Genomic DNA, 23,999 nt, shown 5'->3' on the forward strand with positions numbered 1-23,999 from the left:
GACCACTGGAGGGAGTCGGGGATGACCTCCCCTGACTCCCCCAGTGGTCACAAACCCCCTCCCACCACAAAATATGCCGTTTCACAACTTTTTATGTTCACCCTCAAATGTCATACCCACCTCCCTGGCAGCAGTATGCAGGTCACTGGAGCAGTTATTAGGGGGTGCAATGGACTTCAGGCAGGTGGACCCAGGCCCATTCCCCCCCCCCCCACCTGTTACACTTGTGCTGGTAAATGGGAGCCCTCCAAACCGCCCCCCAAACCCACTGTACCCACATGTAGGTGCCCCCCTTCACCCCTTAGGGCTATAGTAATGGTGTAGACTTGTGGGCGGTGGGTTTTGAGGGGGATTTGGAGGGCTCAACACCCAAGGGAAGGGTGCTATGCACCTGGGAGCTCTTTTACCTTTTTTTTTGTTTTTGTAAAAGTGCCCCCTAGGGTGCCCGGTTGGTGTCCTGGCATGTGAGGGGGACCAGTGCACTACGACTCCTGGCCCCTCCCACTACCAAATGCCTTGGATTTATTCATTTTTGAGCTGGGCGCTTTCATTTTCCATTATCACTGAAAAACAAAAACGCCCAGCTCACAAATTGTCGAATAAAACATGGACGTCTATTTTTTTCGAAAATACGGTTCGGTCCGCCCCTTCACGGACCCGTTCTCGGAGATAAATGCCCATGGAGATAGACGTTTTTGTTCAATTATGCCCCTCTTTACCTTTTTACAACCATCAAAATCCCAGGTGTGGAAATTGATAGCGCTATTTCCCTGGAGGCACAAATTAACACTTTAGCTAAAAAATGTTTCTTCCTAATAAGAAAGCTCTGCACCATTCAGATATACTTTGAAATAAACCTCTTTGAACAGTTTGTGCATGCACTGTTACTATTATCCCTAGATTATTGTAACTCAATATACTTGGACTACACATAGGCCTTACTGAAAAGACTCCAAACCATACAAAATACAGCAGTAAAACTAATCTTCAGTCCATCAAAATTCGACATCATCTCCCCAATGTACATCAAACTACATTGGCTAAGCCATTGAGGCGAGAGTATCCTTCAAATTGGCTTGCTTCCTTTTCAAAACACTACCAGGATTGTTCCTCAGCTACCTACTAGTTCATTTCTGCGTCCTGATCTCTGCAAGAACTAGGAGACAAGCAAACTGCTAACTTTTTCATCTTCCCCTCATCCAAGGGTGAGAAGAGACTAGCACTCTTTGACAAATTTCTTGCCATCCAAGCAGCTAGACTCTGGAAAGACATTGCCGGAACATTCTCACCTTCACAATCATACCTCATGCTTTGAAAAAAAGATTAAAACTCTCCTATTTAAGAAACATGAACTATAATTAGAATCCCACTTACCCCCAAAGCAATCCATTGTAACTCTCAGAGGAATGTTCTGATTTCTAAAACCCTTTAAGATGTTTGTAAACCACTTAGAGCTGAACAGGTGTTAGCGGAATATATGCCCTAATTTAATGTAATGTAATATAATCTATAGTAGTGGTTCCCATACCTGTCCTGGGGGGAACCCCAGCAAGTCAGGTTTTCAGGATATCTTCAATGAATATTCATGAGATTAATGTGCATGCACTGCCTCCACTGCATGCACATTTCTCTCATGTACTGCATATTCAGTATAGATATGCAGAAAACCTTACTGGCTATGGTTTCCCAAGGACAGGTTTGGGAACCACTGGCTTATAGACTCCTAAAACAGGTGCAGATCCCACAATCATTTTGCCCAATCAATTTTTGGATGAGTTTAAGGGAACAACCTCTCTTCATCCCTCCTGTAGAGTGTTGTCCAAATCAAGCACTGTCATGAAACCTAGATGTGCCTTAATCTTGGTGCTCATAGACATGCATTCCATTTCTGAAATGGGGAATACACATATGCATTCTGGCCCCTCCTTTGCCCTGGCCTAGTTCCGCTCTAACCATGAACAAACCATGCTCCCTTGCCATTTGCATGTGTAAATGTCAGATTTTCTTTAAAAATGGGCTTTCTACCTTCATTTGACATGGAAGTGTAAATGCCAGGATTTACATATGCAGCTCATGAATAGAACTTCTAAAATAACCTCCAGAATATCTGCCAAAATTCATGCAAGACTTCTGTGAATGTAAAAGAATAAGTTAAATAATTACAATCCTCCCACTTCACATACTCCTTTGCCTCACTTGATTCTGAATTGCACAACATATTTAAAAGGACTTTTCCATTCATAAATAGCAATTTATTTTTTTTTTAGCATGTTTAATCATATCTTTAACATGTTGCAGTACTTAGTTGAGAGCACAACTGAAAGAAGAAACAGAGACCATATGTCATACACAAATAATATTAGAACAATTCTGAATAACTGTCACATAACAGGAAAAGAATAACAACCTAGAAATAACTCCATGTAAGTCCTAATAAATGGGAGAATTTACTAAAAAAATGGACCAATGATATTCTTGACATAAAGAACTATAGGGGCTCTTTTACAGAGTGGCTGCCCCGAGCATGTGTCATTTCTGGGGAAAAAAGAAAAATCCCCAGAAATGGCTTGTGTGGGGATAACCTGGTGGCAGCGGCTTACCAAGGGCGGGGTGGTGGGGGCAGTCTGCCCCGGGTGCATGCTGCTGGAGGGTGCAGAGAGCAGCCGCGCACCTGTCGGCTCCGCTGGTTCCCTGCTCCTTCTGCCCCGGAATAGGTTACTTCCTGTTCCTGGACAGAGGGAGCAGGGAGCCAGCAGTGCCGAGAGCCGCGCGGCTGCTCCCAGCAGCTAAAAATGCACCCGGGGGGGGGAGGTTGATGTGCCGGGGGAGGGGTGTCATGCTGCACCCAGGGGGGTGCGCATCGGCGATCCGCCCCAGGTGGCAACCGACCTAGGATTGTCACTGCCCGGTGGTAATTGGGCATTGCCATGCACTGCCCGGTTATCACTGGGTTAGCGTGGGAGCCCATATTGCCACCTCAATGGGTGGCGGTAAGGTCTCCCTGCCACCATGCGGTAAGAGTTCTCTCACCACATGGCCATGTGTGCTGGGGGCTTTTTTACCTGCTGCGGTAAAAAGGGCCCTGGCATTCAGGAAAAATGCCCCCCACCGCTAGCACAGGGCCCTTTTTCCCACAGCTTGGTAAGACCCCATAAAATCTAAAAAGTAAGCAAGTCTGCGGTCAAACTATGGAGCCATTTTAATAAACTCTGTTAAAATGTATAGTTACTGTGGTTTAATACAGGAATATACCACACTGTAACTGCAAAATTTTACTCAGCAACTAGTGGGAGCGGAACAAGAATTTTCTAATGCTAGCCCTACGTTAAAGTGACTAGCAGAGATGTTCCTGCATTAACTGTGTGTTAGCCAGTTTGCAGGTAAGTGTAATGCATTAGTTGGTTAATATGCACACCTCACTGCCTGATGGAGAAAAGCAGAAAAATTAAGTAGTACATTCTAACAGGCAAACTACTGAAAACTTCCTTAATATGGTCACATGGTAGCCTGTTTCCGTGTGTTAACTGCTTGTTAAGTGGTTAACAAATGGTTAACACATGGAAAACCAGTCAGATTTTTTAGATATCTACACTTTAGTAAAAGAGTCCCTAAGGGGTCCTTTTACTAAGGTGGACTAATAGATTTAGCCTGTGCCACAGAATTAGTGTGCACTAACTGCCATGCAGCTCAAATGTATATATTAAGCTGTGCGGCATTTAGTATGCAATAAATCCATTAGCGCAACTTAGTAAAAGGACCCCTATATTAGGTAGCATTTTCTGTTACCGGGGTTCTTGATAATTTTTTATCTGAGGCAATGGGCTCCACTGTTACAATAACTCTTAAAATACTTAAGATCATTAAAAAACAAAAACACAGCAAACTACTTGAAGGGCCAATACCTCCTGGCACACAAAATAAAACTGCTTCCTCCTTTTTGCATCAAATGACATACATCAGGAAAAAACTAATTGTTCAAAAATATCCATATTAGGAAGAAAACTAAAGAGGTCCTTTTACTAAATCTTAGCATGCTCTAAATGCTAAGAAGCCCTTAGTATAGAATTGACTTCTTAGCATTGAGGGGGTCTTTTACAAAGCGGCGGTAAGCCCAACATGGGCTTACTGCTCACTAATCCGGAACTACTGCTGGCCCAATGCAGCCGCTGGTGGCAGTTCCAACTGGAGTGTGTGCCATTTCCAGTGCTCTGGAAATTTTTCTTCTGTAGCATGGCGCTAGCCCAGCAGTAATTGGGCCCTTACTGCCACCTCAATGGCTGCTGGTAAGTGCTCCCCACTTCATGGCAACTCAGTAAGGGTTATCTTACCGTGTAGCCATTTTTGGGGCACTTTACCCGCTGTTGTAAAAAGGGCCCTGGTGCACAGGAAAAATAGCCCCCACCACTACCGCAGGGCCCTTTCTCCTGCAGCTTAGAAAAGGACCTTTTAGTGCCTGCTAATTCCACCAGCACGTGTACAGCTTTAGTAAAAGGACTCCTTAGGAATCTATCTCTGTTAAGTTTCAAGGGACACAAAGTCAGAAAAGTATCTCTTCTTTGCTCTCCCCAATGTCCTTTACATTATCTGGGCTTAGTTTAGATTATCAAAGAAAAGTACAAACTGGATCTCTTTTCAGTAAGATAGTACACCCTGATAGTTGCAGGAATAGATCCTTAACATGGTTTCCAGTGAGTGTCCACCTGGACAATTCCCCCAAGGACAAGTCCCACTCACCAACTACCCTCTGAACAATTGCCATCTAGGTCAAATCCCCCCTGACCATTTCCCATCTCAAGGTGTCAGTTGCTACCTGCAGAATCTCCCCTCCCCCCCCCCCCTGGTAAATTCCCACCCATAATTATATTCTTACATTTTTCATGGCTCGATCAGGCTATCCTGGTAGGTTTATCTCTGTATGCATAATTAATGTTTTGAGGTTATGCACATGGCAATCTTTTTTAAAGCTCTTACCAAGTGTGCACAGCGTTTCTTACTATACACTTTACTTTTTGGTGGTACAATGTTTCAAGGTAATGCACTTTTTATATTCTGTATCAGTGGGGGAGACTTTCTGGTCACTCACTGTTCTCATGTTTCCTTTTTGGGTTATGGTATAAGGTATGTGTCATTCATCATTATCTCATTCTCTTTTATATACGTGCACCTTCACCAGGGGTGTTTTCATGTTTTAGTGTTTGAACATCACAGGATGATCAAACACTAAAACGTGGTCATTTTTTGTTGGACAATTGTTTGGTATTTTCTTTTCTTGTTTTTAATATTAAAGTTGTCTTAGTTAATTATGGGGTCCTTTTACCAAGCTGCGGGGGCTGTTTTTCCCACACGCTAGGGCCCTTTTTAGCACAGTGGGTAAAAAAGCCCCCAGACACAAATGGCTATGCAGTAAGTGAACTCTTTCTGCATCTCCATGCAGTGAAGAGCCCTTACCACCATTCACTGAGGTGGCATTAAGGGCTCCCGTGCTAACCCAGCGGTAACCGATTACCTCCAGGTTATCGCAGCACAAGCCATTTCCGGGTGTTTTCTTTTTCCAAGGGAAATGGCTCATGCTCAGGGCAGGACTACAACTGATGGCTGCGTTGGGCCGGCAGTAGTCCCGGAAGAGCAAGCGGTAAGCCCACATTGGGCTTACTGCCGCTCTGTAAAAGGGCCCCTATATTTAAGGGATATAGGACAACCAATCGAAGCAGGACTCCAGAGGTGGATGGATAAAAATGTATTTATTATCAAAGACCAGAAACAATGAATTTGACATGGTCCCGTGTTTCAGCACTAGTATACCTGCTTCAGGAGTCAGAGTATCTCTGTAGATAGTAAACATTTTTTTTCACAAAAAAATGGCTAAAAAAACCACAAATGCTAAAAGTAATTCACCCAAATGCTAACAGTTTCAAAGTACCACAAGAAAAGCATGTTAGGTAGTATTCTTTTTCTTCTTAGATATACAGTGTGTAGAAGTATATTTGGCAGTATAAAGATTATGGAGGGGAATTGTTCATGCTGGAGAGGTGGTCATTGGTTAATTGACTAAGGTAGAATTTATCCAGAGGGAACTGGTGGATGGGAACTGCCCGGTGGGAATTATCCAGGTGGGAACTCACCTAGAACCCCCTTACATATATTGAGGGAACTCATTAAATTTTTCTTGAATATATGCACATAGGGCATGCTAGAGAGGTAAAATTCCTCGATGAAATCAAGGACTGCTTTATGGCACAGTTGGTACAGGAGCCAACAAGAGAAGGGAAAATTCTAGACTAAGTGGTCCTTTTACTAAGGTGCACTGAAAAATGTATCAGTTCCAATATCACAATTGTGATACAGTCAGAATTTGAAGGGTGCAGTACAAACCCAGTCAAGATAAAGAAATTTGGTAAGTATGGCACTCTACGTGGAGAAGCCTGTAGCTGGAATTTTGAAAACAGACACATGAAATTGTGTAGCTGACATTTTAATCTTAAATAGCTGCTCTGTATAAAAGATATAAATAATTTATCTTAAAAGAACAATAAAATATAGTTTATAATACCTAAATGTAAAGTCCCTCCACTGCACTGGGTTAGTACCTTGCTAATAAAACAATAGCCTTATGTATTTCTAGATTGTGTTCCTTGTAGTATGTTAATGGTATTAAAATATTTAGGTAAACATCCATGGAACTGCATAATAGAAATATTTATTTGTTAATATAGCAGTTTTAAAAGGTAGATAAATATTATAGATGGTTAAAATGCATTCAGCATGGTTGTTTATTCTATTTCATAAATATGTTTTCTACTACTAGAATTTGAAAAAGAAAATAAACAAACAAACCCCTGCTGGCCAACACAAGCTACATCATTACGGTGATGACATTTTGATGATCCAGAATATTAATATATCATCAAAATGTTGCTTCCCTGGTAATGCTTTGTAACCTTGATTGGTAGGGAGGACAATTCAAAGACTTTGAAAACATACAGTTATATGGAATCATTTCAATGCCAATGATTATATGCCTTAGTCTTAACCATTGTTGATCCTTTTTATAAACCCATTTGTAAAATATAATGTGCCATGCTCTGTCAGACCAAAATTATTGATCTCAGTAGTCTCTTCAAGGGTGGTTAATCGGAGCTACTTAGAAGTACCTAACCAATAGCAAATTCATTCCATGTTGTGCTTCTTTCCAGGGCTAAGTGATATCCATCTCCAAACTAATCTGGCTAACGGTTGTTTATGGATTTTGTTCCTAAAATTTATTCAAACCTTTTTAAATCCAGCTATGCCAAATGCCTTGACCATATTCTTTCAGAGCAAGATTAAGGGATGAGCCAGAAAAGCACTGGTTAAGGGTACATAAGCAATCTCTTACTGAAACACATCAGATCAACAGACATATATGAGTACTGGTACAGGTAATTGCTCCAAATGTACTGTTGAAACCTTCTCTCTTCTTGAGACAATGGTGGCAGATCCTTTATTTGTCCCTCACTAAGCTCACCCCACAGTCTGTTCATTAGGATGGGTGGCACCTTCAAGGTAGTAATGTCAGAGCAGGCATCATCAATCATTTCAGGTAGGATGGGTATTTGCTTCTGCACTCTGGTAGAAGGAACTTAGTTCATTGTAGAAGTGAATGAATCAGCATTTCTTCTGGTAGCTATCTGGATATTCATTAGTCTCTCATGGTCAAGATAACTGGCAATCCAGTATCAGAATTTAAGCCAGAAGCATAGAGATGTACACTGCAATATTAGTTATTTCTGGCATGAAGCTGATAGTTAATCGGGCTCTGTGTCACCCACCACCTATGCTTTTACATAACCTAACAAGTAATATCATAAAGATTGAGCTTGAGCTCCTGGTGGCATAGTTCTGACTCCAGCTATATAGATTTCTTGCAGCTTTGTTTTGCTAGCTACATCTTGCATGAGGCTTGGTTGCTGGACATATCTGTCAGGGCCAGACCCTTCCCCTTAAATGGAAAAGATATGAGCACTCCTGCATAGATGGTCTCCTCAGGGCCTCCTGCTTGCTGAATTCTCTGGTAATTGAAACTGGGCCAGGATCCAGGATAATCATTAGTAATGCATTCTCCGAGTTAAATTCCCAGCAGATTTCCTTTCAAACCATTTTTGTGGCATCAGGCAACTTTATTTTGCTGCCGTCCTCTTTATACTTAGCAGTGATTAACTGAGGACTTCTCGCAGACAGAGAGGCACTCAAGGCTTACTCACAGGCCTAGTACATGTTTTTACCACCACTCTCACCCCTTTTTGTGTTTCCTGGAATTTCCATGTTTCTTATTGTATCTTTGGCTATATCCAGCATGCTTGCCACCTTCACCATACTGTCACAGCTTGACTCCTTGAATAGAAGTAATTTGGGTTCCTATAATTGAGGATACTTGTCAGCAGGACATTTGATCCCTCATTACCTCTAAGGCCTCCTTTATCTCCCATCCTATTAGAACTTCCAGAAGTACATAGGCAAAGGCAACATTCATCTGACTCATCTGGACTTGCCTCAGTCTTGGGCAGTGACACTGCTGAGACTCCAAGTATAATAAACAAGTCAGAAAGGATGTCCTTGGTACTGTCATTTCTTCCTTCAGAGTACTTGTCTTTCAGGACTGGAATGCAGGTGACAAAAGATGTACCCTGTCCATGTTGATCTCATACAGATGACAGTTGCATAAGATATATCATAGATGCACAGATGAGAGCTTGATAGCAATTATTCTGGGGACATTTAACTTTCATCAATCAAAAAAGAAGAAAGCAGTGAAAAAACAATAATATAAATAATATAAGTACATAAGTAATGCCACACTGGGAAAAGACCAAGGGTCCATGAAGCCCAGCATCCTGTCCACGACAGCGGCCAATCCAGGCCAAGGGTGCCTGGCAAGCTTCCCAAACGTCAAACATTCTATACATGTTATTCCTGGAATTGTGGATTTTTCCCAAGTCCATTTAGTAGTGGTTTATGGACTTGTCCTTTAGGAAACCGTCTAACCCCTTTTTAAACTCTGCCAAGCTAACCGCCTTCACCACGTTCTCCGGCAACGAATTCCAGAGTTTAATTATGCATTGGGTGAAGAAAACCTTTCTCCGATTTGTTTTAAATTTACTACACTGTAGTTTCATCGCATGCCCCCTAGTCCTAGTATTTTTGGAAAGCATGAACAGACGCTTCACATCCACCTGTTCCACTCCACTCATTACTTTATATACCTCTATCATGTCTCCCCTCAGACGTCTCTTCTCCAAGCTGAAAATCCCTAGCCTCCTTAGTACACTATTAATATTGATTTCTGTTGTGGAGACCAATGCTTTTTAAGGAAGGCAAAATCCTCATACCAAAAAGGACCAAGTAAAGTCGACCAAGTGCTCGTCAGGGACGCCCTTTTTTTTTTCCATTATCGGCCAAGGACGCCCATCTGTTAAGCACGCTCCAGTTCTGCCTTTGCTACGCCTCCGATACGCCCCCGGGAACATTGGTCGTCCCTGCGACGGAAGGCAGTTGAGGGTGCCCAAAATATGCTTTCAATTATGCTGATTTGGGTGACCCTGAGAGAAGGACACCCAACTCCTGATTTGTGTTGGAAGATGGGCGCCCCTCTCTCTCGAAAATAAGCCTGATTGTGGTAGCTGTGTTATTCCATGTTTAAAGGTAATAAATAGAAACAGAATAAAGCAAATAAAATAAAATAAGATACCTTTTTTATTGGACTAACAATACACTTTTGATTAGCTTTCAAAGGCAACACCTTCTTCAGATCAGAAATGAGCAAATGATGACAAATATCAGAATATATATGTGAAACATAAATCATTCCAATGACAGTGTCATGGGGAAAGGTAGGAGTGGATAGAGTGTGTGTTGGGGGAAGGAAGAGAAGGATGGGTGATCAGAGGGTGGCAAAGCAGTATAATTTTATGGCTTACAATGTGATAGGAAACCCAGATCTTTATTAAGTCCTGTCTGGTGGGTGTCAACATATTTCATCATTTTAACCTCAAAAATATTATATTGGATGGTTTTGAAATGTCCTTGTAGTATTCTCACCATAAAGTCATTCATTCAAGGGTCCTTTTACTAAGCTGCCGAAAAAAGGGCCTTATGATAGTGGTGAGGCCGTTTTTCCTGTGCACTAGGGCCCTTTTTACCACAACTGGTAAAATGTCCCCCACCCCCCAAAAAAATGGCCACACAGAAAGATAACTCTTACTACATGGCCATGTGACGGTAAGTACTTACCATCACCCATTGAGGTGACAGTAAGGGCTCCCACGGTAACCCAGTAGTAACTGGGCAGCGTGCAGTGATACCTGATTACTGCCAGGTTAGCACAATGCTACAGAAAAAAAATTTCTGGAGAGCCGGAAATGGCGCACACTCCAGCCAGAACTACCACTGGTGGCCGCGTTGGGCTGGCAGTAGTTCCAGATTAGTGAGTGGTAAGCCCATGTTGTGCTTACCGCTGCTTTGTAAAAAAAAAACCCTCTGTGTTCTGGTTTGGCAAGATGCTGTCCTACAGAAGTGTCACCCTGGTTAGCACTAAGGTGCTTAATGTGGTGCGGATGCAAATTGAGCCTAGGCTTAAGCATTTGTCCTCTCACTAGGCACTTGGACACTTTTTTGAAAGCATAACTGTCCTCCTTGGTGGCTTCATCCCACAGGTTTTTTTCAAGACCTTTTGTTTTCAATGCTAATAGGCACGCTCACCATTGGAAGGTTTTATTCTCCAGACAATATAAAGTCTCCTGAGGCAGGCCTTTTGGCTGAATCATAGTGCTGTGTCAAGTCTTCTATCAACTTTCTCTCCCCAACATAGCATCCTTCGTCACATTTTTTGCATTGAATGATATACACCACATTTGAAGATGAGCATGTGTTGGATCCCCTTATGCAGAATTTTTTTCCCATGTGAGTGACTGTGAGATCCTATGATATGTGTTGGCTTGGTTTGAGGTGGTGTAAAGTGCACCAGCGCTAACAGCACATTTGGCAGTTAACCAGCGCTAATTACCATATACTAACAGCAATTAGCAGTTCGCTCCCAATCTGTGCCCATGCCTCACCTTGTCACAGTCCCATCCAATGCTAAGCAGATAGCATGAGAAATTTACCAGGAAGCAGAACATTTTCACCCCGCTGATTTGACCCTGCCAGTTTGACCCGCAAATTTGACCCTAGACGATTTGAACCCTCATTTAAAATCAGTTTAATAAAAGAATAAGCTTTTATATTTAATTATATTTTACACAAATTAAAACTGGATCCACATTAGCCTGTAGGAAATTATTTACAATGCTACAGAGTTATTCCAAATTCATGCAATTTGACTAATTGGAGAAGTGTCTGGTCAGTTTGGAGATATTTCTTTCTTTTTCTTTGTATTGAAAACAAACAGCTCTGCTGCATAGTGATGTTATACTAAAATTGTAATACAAGAGCTTTCAGTATATGTGTATAAACAACTAAACATCACCTCACCATCTCCCCTATCCCCCTCCTCCTTCCTAGCTCTCAACATTCAACACTTTCTTCCTGCCATTAACCCATCCCCATTCCTCCTTAGCGCATCCCGTCTTCGTCGCCCTACCTCCCCCACTCTCCTCCGCGCTCTCTTGCTCCTTCTCGTGCTATCCGCAGGAGACATCAATCCCAATCCAGGTCCCCCACACCTGTCCTCGTCCTATCCATGCAAACGATTCCCTGATGTCTCCAATCTCATCTCTATTCCCTTCCTCCCCCCTCTCCCCCCCCCTTCTTGTGTGCCATGTGGAATGCCCGCTCGGTCTGTAACAAACTTTCCTTCAGCCATGATCTCTTCATCTCCCATTCCCTCCAACTGCTCGCCCTAACTGAAACCTGGATCACCCCCGACGACTCTGCCTCAGTCGCGGCCCTGTGCCATGGAGGTTATCTTTTCTCCCACACTCCCCGCCCAGTTGGCTGTGGAGGAGGAGTCGGGTTTCTACTTTCGCCCTCCTGTAGTTTTAAACCCCTCCTCCCACCGCAATCTCACTGCTTCTCATCCTTTGAAGTTCACTCCATCCGTCTATTCTATCCGCTGCCACTCAGAGTTGCAGTCATTTACTGCTCCCCTGATAAGTCCCTCCCTTCCTTCCTTACCGACTTCGATGCCTAGCTCTCCGTTTTTCTTGAACCCTCATCTCCGTCCCTCATTTTTGGAGACTTTAATATACACGCTGATGACCCATCCGACTCTTATGCTTCTCAATTCCTCACTTTGACATCCTCCTTCAACCTCCAGCTGAGCTCCACCACCCCCACTCACCAAACTGGCCATTGCCTTGACCTCGTCCTCTCCTCTACCTGCTCACCCTCCAATTTCTGCGCCTCTGCTCTTCCCCTCTCAGATCATCACCTGATCACCTTCACACTTCATCACCCTCCCCCTCAGTCCCGTCCAACGCTAACCACTACTTTCAGGAATCTCCAGGCTGTCTACCCTCCCACCTTATCCTCTTATATCGCTAATCTCCTCCCTTCCATCATGTCATCCTAGTCTGTCAACAAGGCTGTCTCTGCTTACAATGCCACTCTCTCCTCTGCCCTGGACATCCTTGCACCATCCATCTCCCGCCCCACAAGGAGTACTAATCCACAACCCTGGCTGACCCCTTGCATCCGATATCTTCGCCCTGTGCTCGATCTGCTAAACGCCTCTGGAGGAAATCTCGCACCCATACCGACTTCATTCACTGCAAATTCATGCTATCCTCCTTCCAGTTCTCCCTATTCCTTGCCAAACAGGACTATTACACTCAATTGACTAATTCTCTCAGCTCCAACCCTCATCGTCTCTTCGCCACCCTCAACTCCCTCCTCAAAGTGCCCTCCACTCCCCCCCCCCCCTGTCTCCTCAATCACTGGCTGACTACTTCCGCGATAAGGTGCAGAAGATCAACCTCAAATTCACTACCAAGCCACCTCCTCCTCTTCACCCTTTAACCCACTCCCTCAACCAACCAACCCAGGCCTCCTTCTCCTCTTTTACTGATATCACCGAAGAGGAAACCGCCCACCTTCTCTCCTCCTCGAAATGCACCACCTGTTCCTCTGACCCATCCCCACCAACTTACTAAACACCATCTCTCCTACTGTCACCCCCCCCCATCTGTCATATCCTCAACCTCTCTCTCTCCACTGCAACTGTCCCCGACACCTTCAAACATGCCATAGTCACACCACTTCTCAAAAAACCATCACTAGACCCTACCTGTCCTTCCAACTACCGCCCCATCTCCCTCCTACCCTTCCTCTTCAAGATACTTGAATGCGCCGTTCACAGCCACTGCCTTGATTTTCTCTCCTCTCATGCCATCCTTGATCCTCTTCAATCCAGTTTTCGCCCTCTTCACTCGACAGAAACGGCACTCACTAAAGTCTGCTATGACCTGTTCCTTGCCAAATCCAAAGGTCACTACTCCATCCTCATCCTCCTCAACCTATCCGCTGCTTTTGACACTGTCAATCATAATTTATTTCTTGCTACACTATCCTCATTTGGGTTCCAGGGCTCTGTTCTCTCCTGGTTCTCCTCTTATCTCTCCCACCGTACTTTCAGAGTACATTCTCATGGATCTTCCTCCACCCCCATCCCGCTCTCTGTTGGAGTTCCTCAGTGATCTGTCCTTGGACCCTTTCTTTTTTCAATCTACACCTCTTCCCTGGGCTCGCTGATCTCATCTCATGGTTTCCAATATCATCTTTATGCCGACGACACCTAGCTTTATCTCTCCATACCAGACATCACTGCGGAAACCCAGGCCAAAGTATCGGCTTGCTTATACGACATCGCCGCCTGGATGTCCAACCGCCGCCTAAAACTGAACATGGCCAAAACTGAGCTCATTGTCTTTCAACCTAAACCCACTTCTCCTCTCCCTCCACTCTCTATTTCAGTCAACAACACCCTCATCCTCCCCGTCTCATCTGCCCGCAACCTCGGAGTCATCTTCGACTCCTCCCTCTCCTTCTCTGCCCATATCCAGCAGACAGCCAAAACCTGTTGCTTCTTTCTCCATAACATCAGCAAAATTCGCCCCTTCCTCTCCAAGCACACCACCCGAACTCTCATCCACTCTCTCATCACCTCTCACCTTGACTACTGCAACCTACTCCTCACTGGCCTCCCTATTAACCATCTATCCCCCCTTCAATCTGTTCAGAACTCTGCTGCCCATCTTATCTTCCGCCTAGACCGATAGGCTTATATCACCCCTCTCCTCAAGTCACTTTACTGGCTTCCGATCAGGTACCGCATACAATTCAAGCTTCTCCTACTAACCTACAAATGCACTCAATCTGCAGCCCTCCATTACCTCTCTACCCTCATCTCCCCCTACGCCCCTACCCATAACCTCCGCTCACAGGACAAATCCTTCCTCTCAGTACCCTTCTCCACCACCGCCAACTCCAGGCTCCGCCATTTCTGCCTCGCCTCACCCTATGCTTTGAATAAACTCCCTGAGCCCATACGCCAAGCCTCCTCCCTGCTCATCTTCAAATCCTTGCTTAAAGCCCACCTCTTCAATGTCGCTTTTGGCACCTAACCATTGGACCTCTATCCAGGAAATCCAGATTGCCCCAATTTGATTGACTGCATTTTTTGTCCTTTAGATTGTAAGCTCCTTTGAGCATGGACTGTCCTTCTTTGTTAAATTGTACAGCACTGCGTAACCCTTGCAGCGCTTTAGAAATGTTAAATAGTAGTAGTAAATAGTAAACTGCAGTGTTGTGTTATAAGGGTATACTTGGGGGTATTCTAAGGCAGGTCTTGATTATTTTTTATTAAATCTAGGAGCCAGCAGTCAAGATCTCTCTCTCACTTCTCCTTCCCCATCCCTTCAATAGTGTCTGCAGTTGGGGGGTTTTGGAGGGGGAGCAAGGAAGGGTGGGAATCCCCTCCCAGATAAGCAATGACTCTTTTAGAAAATGATTTACTAAGGTTCTTTTCCTATTCTGTATGTGGACGAAAAAAACTTCAGTAAATTGGTCCCAGAAGCCAGCAATCTCCTTTCTCAAAGCATGCTGTCTGCTGTGTGACAGCACCACCTTGATAGATGAAGCAAAGAGTCAGAGTCCCCCAGTAGCACATGTGCAGCTACTCATACCCAATGAACTTGACACTCACAGCCCTGAATAAATTGACTACCTGTCTAACATCAATTCAAGAATGGGCTAAAAACAGCATACTTTGCCTGAACCCAGGCAAAACTGAGCTTCTATAGATCCCTAGTACAAGTGGGGACGTACCTGGCATCAAAATCTCTTTTGGAAAATATGAACTCCCCCTGAAATCACACATCAGGAACCTTGGAATACAGCTCGATTCCAAGGTTCCAAGGTTACTCTGATCCCCCAAATCCAAGCAACCTTCAAGAGCAGCTTCTATCACTTCTGACAACTACACTGCCTGTTTCCTTACATTGAGAAGGCAAGTCTTGTCTCAGTTGTGCATGCCATGATAACATCAAGACTGGATTATTATAATGTACACTATACTGATCTGACTACAAAGGGTTTGCACCAGCTCCATTTGATTCAGAATGCTTTCAGCAAGACTAATAGAAAGTTTTAAGTGACATGACTACATCACACCATTTTTGCATAAACTTCACTGGCTACCAGTACAATACAGAGCCAAATTTAAAACTCAGTCTGACCTTCAAGACCCGTAAAGGAAATGGCCCAGAGTACTTGAAGAACAGGATTTCCCTCTACACACCTTCAGGGTCACTAAGGTCCTCCCAAGGAGTTTCCCTAACCACACCCTCTCCAAATGACATCACATGATGTGATACCCGCAAGCGAGCCTTCTCCAGAATAGCCCCCACGCTCTGGAATGCACTCCCTGAAAGGCTTCATTTAACACAAGACTTTCTCTACTTCAGGAAGCAGGTGAAAGCTTGGCTCTTCAGTCTTTAAAGGAAGAAGTAAATGACACCGGATGCACATATAGCAGGACGTTTAATAACTCCTACCCTAACCAAGATAATGTTCAAGCACCCCCTAGCCAAGATAATGTTCAAGCACCTTTATGACCTCATTTTCAGCTCTCCTTAATTAGTCCCTTTTTTTCTTACTCCTGTCACTCAATCTTATCTATATATATGTTCTATCTTTGCTTACACCCTATGCTGTCTACTAAAATGTTCTATTGTGTATTATGTTCATTGTAATGTGTCATACTATGCCATACTTTGTAGTGTTGTTTGAATATTTTTACTGCTGTAATTGTCTTTGCTTATGTTTGACTTATTCTTGCTGCACACCGCCTGAGTGAATTCCTTCAAAAAGGTGGTAAATAAATCTTAATAAATAAATAAATAAATAAATAAATAAATATGCTTTCCCCATAAGGTATTAAAGTGAAATAAGTTCTCTATCCACAAACCCTTCCTGGCTCTCCCCCAAATAATGGGTGCAAAACTACAAAATCCTATATAATAATTCTCACCTCCAACATTCTAATGTGCCTGGTACCGTGGCTCCCTCGGAGGTGGTCTGCTAGGCAGTTTAGAATGCACTGACATCAGTGATGTCACTGACAGCTGATTCCAAGGCAAGGGGAGGAGTAGGGAAACAGCTGTCGGTGCCCCCCCCCCCCCTCGTCGCAACACCCAAGTCCCTGCCCTGCAAAAACGCAAGCCAGGCAGGGGCTGCCTACCAATCAGCTCTCAGTGCCCCCCCTCGGTGCAACACCCAAGCCCCTCCGCCCCAGCACAGGACCCAAGCCCCTACCCCCCCCCCCTCGACGCATCACCCAAGACCCTCCCCCCGGCGCATCTCCAAAGCCCCTACTCCCCCCTCTCGGGCACAGCAACTCCCTTGCTACCCACAGCTGCCAATACTAACGCTGTCCGGCCGTTGCTGCTTCTCCTGTGGAGCAGCAGAGGCCAGTACAAAAAGAAAAAAGCCAAAAAAAGATTTTTAACCTGAAACGCGGCTCCGTAGACAGCCATCTGGCATTGGTTGTTGTCACTGCAGCTGCTCCTCCTCTCCCCTCCAGGTCACTGCCCCTGCAGGAAGACCCCGGAGGAGCGCAGCGACGACAGAGGGGAGAGGAGGAGCAGCTGCAGAGATGACAGCCAATGCCAGATGGCTGTCTACGGAGCCGTGTTTCAGGTTTAAAATCTTTTTTTGGCTTTTTTCTTTTTGTACCGGCCGCTGCTGCTCAACAGGAGACACAGCAGTGGCTGGACAGCGTTAGTATTGGCGGCTGCGGGTGGCGAGGGGGTTGATGTGCCCGAGGGGGGGTAGGGGCTTGGGTGATGCGCTGGGGGGTAGGGGTTTGGGTGATGCGCTGAGGGGGAGGGGAGGGTCGCTGGACATGGGTGGCTGGAGGGGGCAGGGAGAGGGGAGAGTCGCTGGACTTGGGTGGCTGCAGGGGGAGAGGAGGGTCGCTGGTCATGGATGGCTGCAGGGAGGGGCAGGGAAGAGGGAGGTGGGGAGGGGGTCCTGAGACCAGATGGGTGGCTGCAGGGGAGGACAGGGGAGACTGAAGGGACGCTGCAGGGGGGGCAGGGGGAGAGGAGGGTCACTGGACATGGGTGGCTGCAGGGGGGGCAGGGGAGAGAGGTGGGTCGCTGCACATGCGTGGCTGCAGGGGCACATACGTGGCTACAGGGGGGGCAAAGGGAAAGGAGAGGAGGGTCGCTGGACATGGGTGGCTGCGGGGGGGGGCTGAGGGAGAGGAGAGTCGCTGGACATGGGTGGCTGCAGGGGGAGCAGGGGAGAGAGGAGGGCCGCTGCACATGCGTGGCTGCAGGGGCAGAAGAGGGTTGTGGGGAGGGGGTCCTGAGACCAGATGGGTGGCTGCAGGGGGGGCAGGGGAGACAGGAAGGATGCTGCAGGGGGGGTTACCTTGCTAGCGCCCATTTCATTGCCTACCGAAACGGGCCTTTTATACTAGTTTCCCAATAAAACTCACTATACAGAAACATTTCTGATTTTAGTGTAATCTTACTAACATAAACTCTCTCACTCCCAGGCATATTATGAAGTAATACAACTCTACGTAAAAGTCACTTAGGAACTAGGTCAAATTTACCATGCCAGCACTAACCAAACCAAAGACCCTGCCCACAAAAAGGCAGGGGCCCCTTTACTAAGCTGCGTAGGCGCCTAAGTGCACCCAACATGCACCAAATTGGAGTTACTGCTCGATTACCGTGTGGCCCTTGTGGTAATTTCAATTTTGGCGTGCGTACGCTATGCGCGTCTGAAAAATATGCGTGTTAAGTGGAATTTGACACGCTTAGACCATTACCGCCCGATTACCGCATGAGACCTTACTGCTAGGTCAATGGCTTGTGGTAAGGTCTCAGACCCAAAATGGGCACATGGCAATTTTCATTTTGCCGCATGTCTATTTTTGGCAAAAAAAGGCATGCCCAAAACAAGCGTCTACACTACCACAGGCCATTTTTCAGCGCACCTTAATAAAAGGACCCCGCAATGCCTTAAATCAGTGATTCTCAACCTAGTTTTTATTTTGGCGCACACTTTCAACCTTACCTGATACTCATGGCACACCAACCCAAATTTCACAGAGTTATCATAATTGCTTGTCATTCGCAATTGCTGAGCAAGTTGTACATAGAAACAACAAACATTGTTTGAAATGTCTATATGCAAATACCTGAAGCCTAAGAAATAAGATGGCAGAGTTAAAATATATTGCACTAAAGGAAAACATAGACATAATAGGCATCTCTGAGACCTGGTGGACACTGGCAAAACAAAACAACACATAGAATTATGCACACTGGGCCATAATTCTATAACTACATGTATAAATTTCAGAATGACCATGAAATGCCCATTTCCCTGCCCATAACCACGCTCATTTTTTCCCTGCGCACGTTAGAAGCACACTGCATTACAGAATATGCTTAGTGAGTTGTGCATATAAATTATAATTATTGCCAATTAGTGCTCATTATTGCTTATTAAGTGCTGATATCAACACTAATTAGCTTGTTAAGCCAATTAAGTTATGCATGTTGTTATAGGATACGCCTGGATTTCGGCGCAGATCTCTAGCACGCTATATAAAAGCCGGGGGATTGTACTTCAACTGAACTGATATAGAATCCATCTGGTTTAGGCATCATCCAGGCAGAAGACACTCTTTCTTCAGGCACGTGTAACAAATCCTGAAAGATATAATTGGAGCGTCAAGCTGATTACAGATGTGTTACAACAGACTGCTACACACATTCTCTTAAAGCAGTGATTCTCAATCTTTTTGTGGCTTTGACCCCATAGTTGTGGCGAAATAAAACTGTCTAACTCCCCCGAGGTGCAGATTAATGATGTACCTATGGAGAGCCTGCCTAGGTCATGACCCCAAAGGCAGATTGTGCGATCCCATTTGGGATTCCGGCCCACAATTTTGGAGGCCCTGACAAACTATCTGCTTCATACAATTTCTGCTCCATAGAGTTTGTCAGTCAGCTCATTGTGGGCATAGCCTCCTTCATTGTCATTTTCACCTTTGAATCTAGTCCAACATCCTCATCTTCCCTGGTGATACAGTCTGTTGTCTTAGAATTTAAAGCACTATTAATTATTCCAAAGATACTGAGAGATTTATATGCAGAACATTAACGTACCTTTCAGCTCTCTTCTCTTTAATATCCTCATTGAGGACTAAAACAACATTATGTAACCCTTGGGCATATTATATTATCGCTTTAATACTAGACTTTTCATCATCAAATTTAAGATCAATGTTATCTTCTTTCAGTAAGAAAATGATAGAAGTCTAAGGAAGGAATTATGAAAAGAGCGTGTTATGGCCTCAGGGGTCCTTTTACTAAGCTGCAACAAAAGGAGGCCTGCACTGGCATCAGCTTGGGTTTCTGACATATGCTGAGGCCCCCTTTTACTGCTTCTGACATACTCTAAGGCCCCTTTTTACTGCAGTAGGTGAAGTACTTACCACGTAACCATTTCGGGGTGGAAAAGCACTTACCACCACCCATTGAGGTGGCAGTAAGGGCTCCCGCGCTAACCCGGTAGTAACCGGGAAGCGTGTGGCATTGCCTGATTACCGCTGGGTAAACACCGGCGCTACAAAAATAAACATATTTTTGTAGCACTGGAAATGGCACGCACTGGGGGTGGGAACTGTTGCTGGGCTGCTGCAGTAGCCTGGTGGTATTTCTATTTTAGCGACCGGTGAACCCATGTTGGACTTACCGCTGCTTAGTAATAGACCCCCTTAATGCAGATTAATGCTCATATATTCCTATGGGCATCTGTAGTGTTTAGCACATGCTATTCATTAGCACACACTAAAAACACTAGCGTACCTTAGTAAAAGACCCCCTAAGGGAATTAATGTGTGCTAAATGCTAAGAAGACCATTTTATAACTATGGGCTTCTTAGGGGTCCTTTTACTAAGCCGCATAAGCGTCTATGCGCGCCCAGCGTGTGCCAAAATGGAGTTACCACCCGACTACTGTGTGGCTCTTGTGGTAATTTCATTTTTGGCACGCATTCGATACATGCGTCTGAAAAATATTTGTTATTTTCGGATGCGCAGAATGGACACCCACCAAGTGGCATTTGATGTGCGTAGGTCATTACCGTCCGGATTCTTTACTGCTAGGTCAATGACTGATGGTAAGCTCTCAGACCCAAAATGGATGTGTGGCAATTTTGATTTTGCCGCACGTCCATTTTTGGCCCCCAAAAAAGGCCTTTTTCACAGGCGCACTGAAAAATGGATTGGCGAGCGCCCAAAACCCACGCCTACACTACAGCAAGCCATTTTTCAGCATGCCATTGTAAAAGGACCCCTTAGCATCTAGTGTGTGTTAATTCACATAGGGGTCCTTTTACAAAGATGTGCTAAAAAATGGCCTGTGATACTTTTAGCATGTGATTTTCCTGCGTGCTCAGGCCACTTCTTAGCGTGTCTGCTTAAATGCTAAAATTCTATTTATCAACTTGAATAGGACAAAGTTCTATGATGCAAGAGTCATTCACATGACAAGCTCCAACAAACAACTATTTAGGGCCCTATTTACAAAGGCTCACTAGCGTTTTTAGCGCACAGTAATAATTAGTGCACGCTAACTGTGTAGATGCCCATAATATTCCTATTGGCATCTACACAGTTAACATGCACTAAAAACATTAGCATGCCTTTGTAAACAGGGCCATTAATGTCTGTCACCAACTATTTAGACTTTTTAAAAATATTTTCATGGAGTCTCAGAACTTTGGCTAGCTACATGCACATCGATGACCTCAAATGCAGTGCTGCCCATTCCTCATAGGTCTGTTTTATCTTTTGTTACATCTTCTCAATTTCACAAATCCAAAGGAAATCTTTAATGACTCATTTTTCATGTAATATTGTTAAAAAATAATTAAAGTATGTAACTTAGCTTACAAAGCATTTCTTTCAATACTGCAAATCGGAACCTCTGCCAACATGGCCAAGTTTTGAATGCTTCATCAGGGTAGAGGTCTGCTATAAGTCAGGAAGTAAAAATTGAAAATTAAGACAAACAGAAATTATCACAACAAATAATTCAGAAATAAAAGAACTCTTCCATAGCAACAAAAGACTCACTCTCAAAACACTGTATTATTACTTCTTCACAGCAATACAATAGCAGCGGTGCCTATGCCACTAATTAAATTCAAATCAGCTGATCAGCATGATGAGCCCCGATTGGACCAAACACACCAACCAAATAACCAATCAGTGACCACCACTCTAGTTCCATATTCAAATCAGTGAGCTGTAATGTGTGAAGTTGATAAATCCAATGCTGCATTTTAAGATTTAATATTTGTTCAGCATTCAAATGCCATTTATGGCATTAATGGCCAGGTGCTAAGTTCTAAATTAGCACCTGACCATTTACTGCATGAGCCCTTACCACACTCCTATTCACTTGGTGGTAAGGGCTGATGCGCTAACCCCACAGTAATCGGACAGCATGCAGCAATGTGACCGAACTGCCGATTACAGCTGGGAACACCCCCCACAATAGAAAATTATTTTCTACCATGGGAAACTGCGCACACCAACTTTGGAACTACTGCTGGGCTCCTGTGCTACCCCAGCAGTAGGGATGATTTGGCGTGCACTACCCGTGCGGTAGCTGTACTGCACCTTTGTAAAAGGGTCCCTTAATGCATGTTAAGGCCCATACACCCATGCAAAGGATTTAACACTGCTTGAATTCCCCCCTAAGTTTGGGGGCAAATGACCAATATAAAGTTAGTCAGACACTTTTGGCAGCTTTAGAAGTTTGGAAGAGGTAAGTGAGCAAGGGGGAAGGGTTACATGGCTGATGGAGAAAATTAGCTACAAGGTGAGTGGTCAGAAAGGTACACACGGAGCTTGCACTTGTGTCATTTATTCAAAATTGTTCCCTAAATTCAAACTTTAACATTGCAAAGTTAAAATAACGAACAAACCTTCATCTCTTTGCAGTGTGTATATTCCCAGCAAAAACTAACTTGAGGAGTAGCAGAGCAAGCCATTAACACTAACTCAATACAATTATTTTTTTTATCAATTTTCACATGCTGCAAAAAAAAAAAAAAAAAAGTAAAGTGTTTGCCATTAATTCAGCAACTACTGTGTAAATAATGAATGTAATAAAATCATCCAAGATTATTACAGTGCAATCCGCTTATGTGCAAGGGTCTGGGACCAAAGAAATGCATGCAGTTAACTGGAGCGAGCACTTCACCGTTGTGACCCAAAGAAGCTTGACATCTGATAAATGTATGTACAGTACTATTTATTATTATACATACAGTATACAGTCTCCGTTAACTGATGTTAGGCTTACTTGAAGTAATCAGTCATAGTCCTCTGTATACTATTGGGTCTGTGAGTTCCATAGACTACATCTGCCAAATGGTAAAAACTGTCATAGCACTGACATCCAGTGGCCTCCAGATAGGCCCGCACGGTGTTGAGACTCTCCAGCGCTCTTACAAAAGTGACAGGAGGAGGTTGTTGAATTTCATCAGCATGTGCCTCGCTGCTCATTTCATCATCTGTTTCATCATCAGCCGTTGTTGCCTGCGTGTAGGTGCATATCTCGGCATCAGTGCTGTCGTCATCTGTTTGTAGATCGTAATCAACAGCTACGTAGTGAGGAAACTCCTCTTCAGTAACACCAGCTGGGATGCCAATAGCATGTTCATCTGACGCATTTGCAACAGCTGCATCTGTTTCATCCCTCTTCCACATCCTTAACAAAGCTTGCCCGCTTGTAGCAGTTCACAATGGTTGCTGTGTAACATGATTCCAGGCTTCTTTCTGCATATGTAGGGAATCCAACAGTGATAGATTACGAGCCAGTTCAACAGCATGTTTATCCTTGCCAGTCTGGTCATCCATAACACTCGTCAGACGATGTAGCACAAGAGCCCGATAATGTTGTTTGAAATTAGCTATTATGCCCTGATCCATAGGTTGGATCAGAGAGGTAGTATTTGGTGTCAGGAAGACCCACCTTGACGTTAGACAGCCTGACATCATCACTGTGTGCAACACAATTATCACAAAGCAACAAAATCTGACACTTTTGTGCCCGCATTCTAGTGTCTAATTTCTTTAGCCACTGCTTCCAAATTTCCCCAGTCATCCATGAATTTGCGTTAGCCTCGAATGACATAGAAAGTCGCTTAACTTTCTTGAAGCAACAGGGCTATTTGCTCTTTCCAATGACGAGGGGTTCCAACTTCTCACTCCCATCCATATTGCAGCAAAGGAGGATCATCAGTCGGTTCTTCAACGTTTTGCCTCCAGTAGTTTCAGCATGTTTGAATGCAAGTGTTCCATCAGGAATCGCTCGCCAGTAGAGACCGTTTTCGTCAGCATTGAAAATGTCACGAGGTGCAAACTCATTTAAGATGGTAGGAAGAACTGAAACAACTCAATTTTCAGCACCAAAGTCATCAGCGTCTT

Source organism: Microcaecilia unicolor, chromosome 2, assembly GCF_901765095.1.
Source record: "Microcaecilia unicolor chromosome 2, aMicUni1.1, whole genome shotgun sequence".
NCBI classification, from domain to species: Eukaryota; Metazoa; Chordata; class Amphibia; order Gymnophiona; family Siphonopidae; genus Microcaecilia; species Microcaecilia unicolor.